At 33.6% G+C, this 9611-nt stretch overlaps 1 pseudogene; it reads left to right on the top strand.

The window, feature by feature from the left end:
- The first annotated feature begins 977 nt into the window (after positions 1-977).
- On the top strand, positions 978-8904 carry LOC143228521 (trissin receptor-like; annotated as a pseudogene).
- Positions 8905-9611: the final 707 nt, after the last annotated feature.

Below are 9611 nucleotides of genomic sequence, written 5' to 3'. Positions count from 1 at the left end.
ATGTCTCTCTCATGCAAATCACCATGCATTACTTATCAACCGAAAGTGTAATAGTACACTCACGTGATGAATGTGACTCTCTCGATACATCCACCGAATTAACATTTCTCGTTTGGCAATGCTTACACTCGAAAGGTTTTTCTTGTTCAATGTTTGAGATCGTAATTTCTGTAAATGGTTTAATATAATTTCTTATACTCGTGTTTTGTATTATTTCAATTTATTTGTCGTTTTTCTGGTCGAATTTTTCTATTTGAAAAGATTTTGTTAACTGATTCAACAAGGATTCCGGAATTGTATACCACTTGAGATGTAACACCATCTACAGGCGCTATATCACAGGCTTCAGGTGCTTGCGATCTGACAAGAAATTTGTTTAGTTTATTTACATGGATACTGAGCATTATATGGATCCTAAACCTTAGGACTTGGTCAGGTTGACAAGGTCTTAGATCACTTGTTCAAATCCACCTGATTTTGTCGTGCTATCCCATACCGTTCCGTTCTGGCGTTTATGGTTTTTCAGACCTTTATTTCTTAGGTAAATGATGTTTTATCTCTTTCTCTTGACGAGCCGGCATGGCCAGATGGTTAAGGCGTTCGACTCGTAATCCGACGAGTGAGGGTTCGAATCCCGGTCGCACCAAACATGCTTGGCCTTTCAGCCGTGGGGGCGTTATAGTGTGACGGTCATTCTCACTATTCGCGGATAAAATAGTAGCCCATGAGTTGGCGGTGGGTGGTGATGACTAGTTGCCTTCCCTCTAGTCTTACACTGCTAAACTGGGACGGCTAGCGCAGGTAGTCCTCGAGTAGCTTCGCACGATATTAAAAAAAAGACCAACAAACTTTTTCTTCTTTATCTTATGACCCGAGGTCTTTGTTATTGCATGACCATACTTCCCAATCCTATTTGATATTTTTTCTGTCCCCAAGCATTTCCGTTGATGCTGACAAATTTACTTCTGAGTTGGACGATGGTGGTGGTAGTATATACTTTATCTGCCAAAGACTTTGGACCATATGCTCAAGTCTCTCATATGGCTGACTGTCCACATCCCGACCAACAGCTGTTTGGCTCGATTTTTCCTGTTAAGGTACGGCCCTTGAATATCCCTTTAGTCTTATTTACGCTTACGTTTCTCGCTTCTCTTGTACCCTCACGACCATATTGTGGTTCCTTTTCATGATCCTTCTCCTGTTTGAGACTCTTCACAGAAATTCTGAGGGTTTTTCTGGGGACATTATTTTCTACATTACTTCACGTTGGATCGTTTATCGTCTTCATGCTGGGCCTTACAAACATGGTTTATTTGTTGTTGAGATATTTTAAATTGTTATACTGTTTTATCTCGTACCTGTTTACTTGACTCTTATATCCGAGGTTTGTGCATAATTTATCTTTGATATGGTCCTGGTGGTTTATATCAATTACCAAAACAGTACCCAGTTGAAATTCATCTCTTTTAGCCCATTGTATATCCTATATTGAGTCCACATGCGCCACGTTCAGTTAATTACATGTCATTTCCCAGATGTTTTAAACCTCATTATGGTTTATCATTTCTGGTTGCTTTGCAATCTATTAGGCATTAGTTACATCGATGCTTTTACCACAGCTCTCATTTATTGGGTAGCATGATCCATGACAGTCTATGTTAGATCCTTCTTGTTGCTCCCTACTGGCCAGCTCAATCATGGTTTCCTCGATTACTCCACAAAAAGTACTTCCTTCATTACCACTTCCTTTAATATCTGATCTTCTTCGTTAGCTCAAATCACTGCTCTTACATCTTGAATTTATGCTCTCCATCTTCACACCTAGCTTTTTACAGGTTTTGGCAAGTAGTTTTGGTTTATCCTATTGTGTAATTCTCATTTTATTCATTTCTTCCTTCATGGAGCCCCTGCGGACTTACAACGATAAAATCCGGATTTCGATATCCGTGGTGGGCAGAGCACAGATAGCCCATTGTGTAGCTTTGTGCTTAATTCAAAACAACAACAACAATCCTCCATGGAATGGTATCTGAGGTGTCTTTTGCACATAGACCCAGGCTCGGGGATTTACCATTGTGTGTCATACTGTTTCTGGTGTTTTTGAATTCCTCGTATGGGATTTCAATTGGAGTATTTCGTCTTTTTCGTTTCCGGTTATCAGGCATCTTTATTCCATACCTTTTGCTTTTTCTGTTACTGCAGAGTATTTCTTTCATCAGTCCTTATAATATTAATCCATTTATTTTGGGATTCTTTGATTTGCTAGGCCACCTGCCCTTTCAGATTGGGATATTAATGTAGTCTTCATTCCTTTGTTTTATCTTCATTCGAACATGTATCATCTGTCCCTTAAGGGTTTTTTACTTCTGACCTATAGGCTTTGATGGTCTGATTAATCACTATTGATGTTAAATGTACGCTTTATCACCACACACATCTTCTCCTTTATTCTAATTGTTCATCCCCTCCTCAAATTTCAGTAGACTGTGAGGAGAGTTCCTCCGTTTTGCCAAATTTTCTACCCTCTTTTACATCTATACCTCCTCCCAATCTGAATAGACTTCTGTGTTCTGTGCATGCTCTTCTTTGTCTTATTGCCTGCATGACTTCAGCCATGATTCCCATTCTAGTCTCTACCTCTTGGCTACCCTGTTCATCCACGGATCTCTTTCTTTTCACACTCACAAATTGGATTCGTTTGACTTATTCCTCTTTGTTCCCTTTCCAGTATACTTTGTACAGTTATCTATCAACCAGTGAAATAACGCAACTTACTTCTCGTCTTACTCTGGAGAAAATCCTGCAATCAAAATTATTGACCAACTTTAGCACGTTTATCTCCAATTATTTACATCATGCAGAAGTTTTGGATTTATCAGGTTTTATCTTTCCACCTATAACTACATAGCAATTTTTGGTGTGACTTGAGTAGGTCTTTATTAATTATTTTTCTTTCTGGACACAATTTTCATATCTTTTATTCCTGTTCTGTGGCGAGATATTACCAGATATTTCTTAACTCTAATCTATAATGTATGACGTGTTGAATCATGATTTCTTTCCATGGCTCAACACGCTCACCTTTGAGATGGGATATTTCGCAGGATCCCTTGTATTTGAATAACCTTACAATATTTGCTTCATAAATTTACCTGTCCCAGTCTGTAATACCCATGGATTTCATGGGTAAAGCAAAAGCAGATATTATCAGTCTCTTTCATGCCATGATTGAATAAATCAGTATGGTCTGCTAATTAAAATAGGGTTTTGTGAATACATATTACACTATCTTGGGTCTCGATACTCCTCAGGACTGCCCAATGCATTCTCACACTCCTTTCTTCTTTTCTTCTAGTGGAGTATAGGAGTTGTTACCAATTACCAATTCCAGACTGCTGGGGAAGATGACTATGAAGTAGCTCTGCTGGGTGGGTTCCACATTAGATGGTTATAACCATTCGGTTCAGACTAGAGAAGTGGTGTTCTGTTGGTGTAGAGCATATGATATATTCCAACTTGCGATTAAGAATACAATGGAGAGAGACGTCCAAATGCAGTCCAAATTTCGAAGTGATATTTCGGAAGAGGTGCACAGAGAGTCACATGCGTCACACGAGTGTGCTATGCTTCTATATGTGCATAAGTGATGCAAGATAATTTGCATGAGACACACGTTGTAATCATTTGATTCCTATAGGGATTTTGGAAGGGCTGTAGCACGTGTAATAAGTTCGTGTATAGAGTAGCAGATAATAAATTTTCAGCACAGCAAAATTATTAGTTCACATCATTAGGAACCACTGTAGTTTGTCATTGTATTATTACTTGATTTTAAAAGTTTATACAAATATAAATTATATTATATGCTCTTTATTTTCTAATTGGTTTTTGAATGAGTGTTTGTATGTTAATTAAAAACTCAATTGTCATTATTTTAGTAGCTAAGATTGAAGTGATATTTCGATATCAATAGTAATTGCAGTTTTGTGTTCTTTTAATAGTTTATTGTTTTAATTAAGTATTAGTTCATAACTAGTTTGTGATTTTTATTAGTAAATTTTGAAGTATGTATATATTAAATCATGACTATAGCTTATCATTGTTTTATTAGCTGATTTTGATGTAGCATTTCCATGTCAATTTATGACTAATTTATGACTATACGTTGATTTGAAATTAGTATTTATATTTTAAATCGTGACTAATTTTTCGTTGTTTTACTTGTTTTAGAAATGGTAAATTAGTAACTATTTTGCCAGTTTTATTGATTGATTCTGAAATTTTATTTATGTGTTATTAATTGCTTTACTTATTATTTTAGTAGTTGCTTCTGAAGTACTATTTGCATGTTAGTTCATTAATATTTCGTTATTTTATTAGTTGAGTATGTAGTTGATATATTATAATGCAATGCAGGAAACGGGTGCAAGATTAAATATAAAAACGATACTGATTTGGAAAGAGCTTGAGAAAGAATACCAGAGCTTTCAGCGACTTAAGAAGGAAATCGTAAGATTTCGCTGTGAAAAAAGAGGTTGTGTAAATGACTCCAACATAATAACAATTTATTTATTTTTTTTATTTCCTTACTTGTCATATATAATATTTTCGAAATCTCCGTAGCTGAATTGTGGGATATCGGTTATTAAACCCAAAACTTTTATGAAGTTTAAATTCACAAGTCTGTGTAATTACAACCAAATTACTGTTGATAGACATAATAAGAGAAAGCAAACAGATATTTAATGTTTGTAACAAAGTTTTGTCAATCAGAACAATCTGCAGCAAAAACAATAACAATATATTGTTGTGAGTCACCAAAACCATGGAATGCAGTTGTGTAAACACATTCCTTCTGGTAATTTCATAAAAGAGAAAACTTTAATTGTGATAGGTCAGCGGAATATGAAAATCGTGTCATAGGACCTCTACAGCCAATTAAATGCCTTGGAACAAATTTAATAGCTTTCTTTACCGAAATATTAAATTAATGTTGATCGAAACAAATAAACGTGAAATAAATGAATGTAAAGGTTGACTTGTAGTGTAAGAATGTTAATGGAATTCTTAATAGTAGTATGTTTGGCCTTTGAATAAGTCTTGATACATTTTCGTAATGATTATTTATGTTTTTTCGAAATTTTTATGTATGTAATAATATAATAATATAATGTAGCAAGTATGAAGATACGTTATTTTATATATAACTACTATACCAATTTTTGCTAATTTACATATTGTTCATTTATCGTTATTGGTTCAGTTTGTTTTCAAAACTTTAAGAAATTTGGTATTATTCTAATGTGATCTGAACAATTTTAAACTTTTTTTCAACATCGATTAACTCTGATGGATTACAGTTATCCAATTGAGTTTCAACGAGATTAGTGAACATATAGGATATCGGTAGCTCTTGAAGCTGTAATAGTGAAATATTGAGCTAATAAATGTACATTTGTAGATATACGTAGTTATTTAGCAACCTTATAAATATATTTCACTTTATTCCCTCTAGTTTTTATTTCTGTAACGAACTCTTCTTTTTGAAAATTAAAATTCTAAAGCAAATACTTTCCTTTATTATGTCTATCATTTAACGCGACTTTTGATTTGTTCAATATTTTATTATTTAGAAAAAATCACAACGTTTAGGTAACAAACCTAACTTGACTTTATTTTTAAAAATTATGTATATTCAGCAATGTATTGAACTTCTGACTTCGATTTGCAATAACTTTAGTTTGTTTTTGTACTTATTCAAGTAGTGTTTTCTCAAGAGTGAAAAAATGTTGCATAAAAGTTGTGAAAAGGTAAAACTCATACTCTAATTAGAAAAAAACAACTTATTAGCTAAGTTTGAAGCATATTTCCTTTGTAAGGTTTACTTCTTAAAAATCACAATTTAGAGAATGTTTAGCTACCTTCTTTGTCCTCTGTTGTCCCTGATAGTCCTTTTATTCCTACTTCGTTGTAACATTTCACTTTTGTTGAATTATATTTTTCAAAATTATTTCTGCAGTCTTTTGATAATGTTAATATGAGGAAAAATGTAATGTCTGTTTTTGAGGCAGTTAGAGATTACCAATAAAGATTTTAAATTACCTATTTTAAAATGTCAATAGCGTGAGTATTTTAGTCAGTTTTTCCCCAGGTACCATGAATTTTAGACTTTCACTCTTATTAATTCTAACTTTTATATTATTTTTTTTGTCTCTCTTCATTAAGTCTCATAAAAGGGGTTGAAATCTAGTGAGAATGAAAATCTGAACTCAACGTGGTGTAAACGTATTTTTGATTACAGTATATTTAAAATTTTGTTTTCACCAATATGTATGCTGAAACCAATATTTGGTTGCTTATGCTGATCTTTTTGGAAAAATGAACAATGTTACAAGGTGTCTTGGTAGAGATACATATGGTAACAGAATACATCATGAATGACAACAATGTACCAGGCTGCATATAACTGAACGGTGAAAATCGCCATTTGAATAATATAGAACTTTAATGCAGATACAGCGAAATGTAACGGATATCGAAAAGTTGTTTTATAAATCAGTAGGATTTCCTTTATCTTTACTTTGAACCTATCGCTCTTGTTTTTAGAGAAAGATTAGAGAAGACTACGATGAAAATGTTTCTGAAAAATATGATGCCTTCAAATCAATCACTGTCGTAACAGGACGAGTTATAATACCTCTTAACGATTTCATTTCATCATCACAAACAAATATCTGTTTATTATATTAAGATGTCTTCAATACATGACTTATAATTGCGGAAAAGTTGTTTTACCTGCAATTATATTTTCAATATAATCTTAAAAATAGAATTCTCATTCTTAATAAAGTGCTATAAACATTTAGAAATATATATTTATAATAACTGAATTTTTGGCTAACTGCAGCTCACCACGTTCTTATACGCTTCAATGAGAAAAAAAAAGTTGGATAGATATATTTACATATAATTTTTTACAGAATTTTGTATTAGTAACATAGATCTTTTTCTTTATACAACTTACATTTGTATTTGAATGGTTAATTCGACGTTTCTCTTGTGTTTGTATTGCATATGCATTGTAAATTATCACGTATTTATTACATCAGAATGACGTTTCTTTATTAATGTTACATATATCTTAGTATCACTGTCTTTTACGTAAATGCAGCGTGTATTCTGAGATAGTGTCAGTCACATCTCGTTTAGGTATCACGTTTCTTTTTTTGTGTTAATACTTTGTATTTATGTTAATACCACAACTATCCTATGTCACTCAGGTGTTAACTTTTTTATTTCGGAAGTGATTATCATGGTAGTAACAACTATGAACAAGTGAGCTACTAGTTGTAGCAGAAACATTTTGTTCTCGTAACAAAACAATGATTATAGCAGTGATGATAATTTAAATTTAATGCTATTAAAAGTGTAACATGTTCTATCTGTCTTTTTAAAATCTTTATTCAATATACGATTTTTGAAGTTACGTGAAAGTAATAAAATAAAGCATGATATAATCCATTTATAATGACTTAAATTCTAAAAATAAAACTTCATGATCTGATTTCAATATATTTTTATTAAAATATGAGCTCACTATTCCATTTACTTCTCTAAAGTAAAAAACAATAGCATTGTTTTATCTAAACGTTTACAATACAACTGTTTTAGCTAAGAAGGAAAGGTAGTTTACTATTAACAAGGGCCCGGCATGGCCAAGCGTGTTAAGGCGTTCGACTTGTAATCCGAGTGTCGCGGGTTCGAATCCCGGTAGCACCAAACATGCTCGCCCTTTCAGCCGTGGGGGCGTTATAATGTGACGGTCAATCCCATTATTCGTTGGTAAAAGAGTAGCCCAAGAGTTGGCGATGGGTGGTGATGACTAACAGCCTTCCCTCTAGTCTTACACTGCTAAATTAGGGACGGCTAGCGCAGATAGCCCTCGAGTAGCTTTGCGCGAAATTCAAAACAAACAAACAAACTATTAACAAATTTAAATAATTTAAAAACATTTTTATACTATTTTTTGCTGATGATTTGTAATTCGAGTCTGATATCTAATTTAAAAACGTTTCTCAGATGTGTTTTTATACTTGTTTGTACACCAGTTTTAAGAAAAACAATCAAATATATTTGTTTTCATTTGCATTTCAGGAAACTTGCTTATCATGATTGTTGTTTTCCTCCATCGGCGCCTACGTACAGTAACGAACTTTTTTCGGACAAATCTTGCTGTAGCTGATTTTTGCGTGTGTGTATTCTGTGTTTTTCAAAACCTCTCACTGTATTTGATGAATAGTTAGCCATTTGGAAACTTTCTTTGTAAAATGTACCATTTTATTCAGAGTTTGAGCTACACTGCTTCTATTACAATATCAATGATCATTTGTATCGAGAAGTACATGGCTATTTTACATCCATTGTGGAGTAAGCATGCTGTTACTTTTACTTTGAAATGACTACGAGTAGTTGTAGCATTTGTGTGGTTGATAAGTGCACTCTATTGTTATCCACGGTACAGCAAAGATTCTATCACCATCAGGTACTACGACTGAATGTTTCTTGCATAGACGCTATTATGATTTTAAAGTGTATGACATAGTTAATTTTGTGTTTCTCCTAACTGTTCCTTTAGTTATAATCGCTATACTGTACACGATAATTGGTATTCGTCTTTGGAGAGGTAACTCAAAGTCTCTTGAGCATGAGAACATGCATGATGTAGAGTTAAAACCCTTCCAACTTGCGTCAGCTAAAAGTAATTTTATCTCCAAGTATCTCATTCCTCTTTCCTCTGTTGCCACGGGCAACAATCGGGAAGTTCTCAACACATTCACGGAGCTCATTTCGTTATTAGCAAGGATGGTGGAACTTGTATTTGTCGAAAACTTCATCTATCAGTAAAAAACATATCTAAACTTGTTATGGCGGGACATTGTTGCTCTTGTAATGTAGTCTTGCAGAACTAGACAGATATGCAACCAGAAAGCTACCTCTACAAGGACAAAGAGGAACACGTTAGAAAGTCGAAATTCTCAAACTATCGCCCTTCTACAGCAATGTCTTTCTCAAGCTCTAAGAACAGTTATTAATGCAAGAAGGAAAGTAGTTCGTCTGTTGTTAACGGTTGTATTAGGTTTTGCGTTATGTAATTTGCCCTTCTACGACCGTAAACTTTAGCAACACTGGTCACCTAATTTTGTTGGGGGTACTAAGGAATCCGTGTTCATTACGATTGGTTCAATTTTATTATTATATTTTAATCCAGGAATTAACCCCATATTGTATGCATTCCTTTCAAACAATTTCAGGAATTCAATGAAAGATGTGTTATGTTGTAGAAAACATCAAAACACACCCCACTTTTCTTCCCATCGTTCAAATACAAGAAACATTCAGCATAAGCAAAGACCTTTTATTGTCCAAATTGGTTAAAATTTTCAATAATCAACCATTCATCGTAGCCAGTTATCGATTTCTCTAGCAGTCACCAGAAACAAAGATTAGTCAGAAAGACAATGTATACTTATTTATATATTCAGAAAGAAAAGTATATGTACATGTATAAAAAATGTGTATGTACAAGGAAAACACGCTCAACATTTTGATGC

This window comes from Tachypleus tridentatus, chromosome 10 (assembly GCF_004210375.1).
Source record: "Tachypleus tridentatus isolate NWPU-2018 chromosome 10, ASM421037v1, whole genome shotgun sequence".
In the NCBI taxonomy this organism is placed as follows: Eukaryota; Metazoa; Arthropoda; class Merostomata; order Xiphosura; family Limulidae; genus Tachypleus; species Tachypleus tridentatus.
Note: the sequence above shows the minus strand (reverse complement) of the source record. Positions and strands in the feature narration are given on the sequence as shown.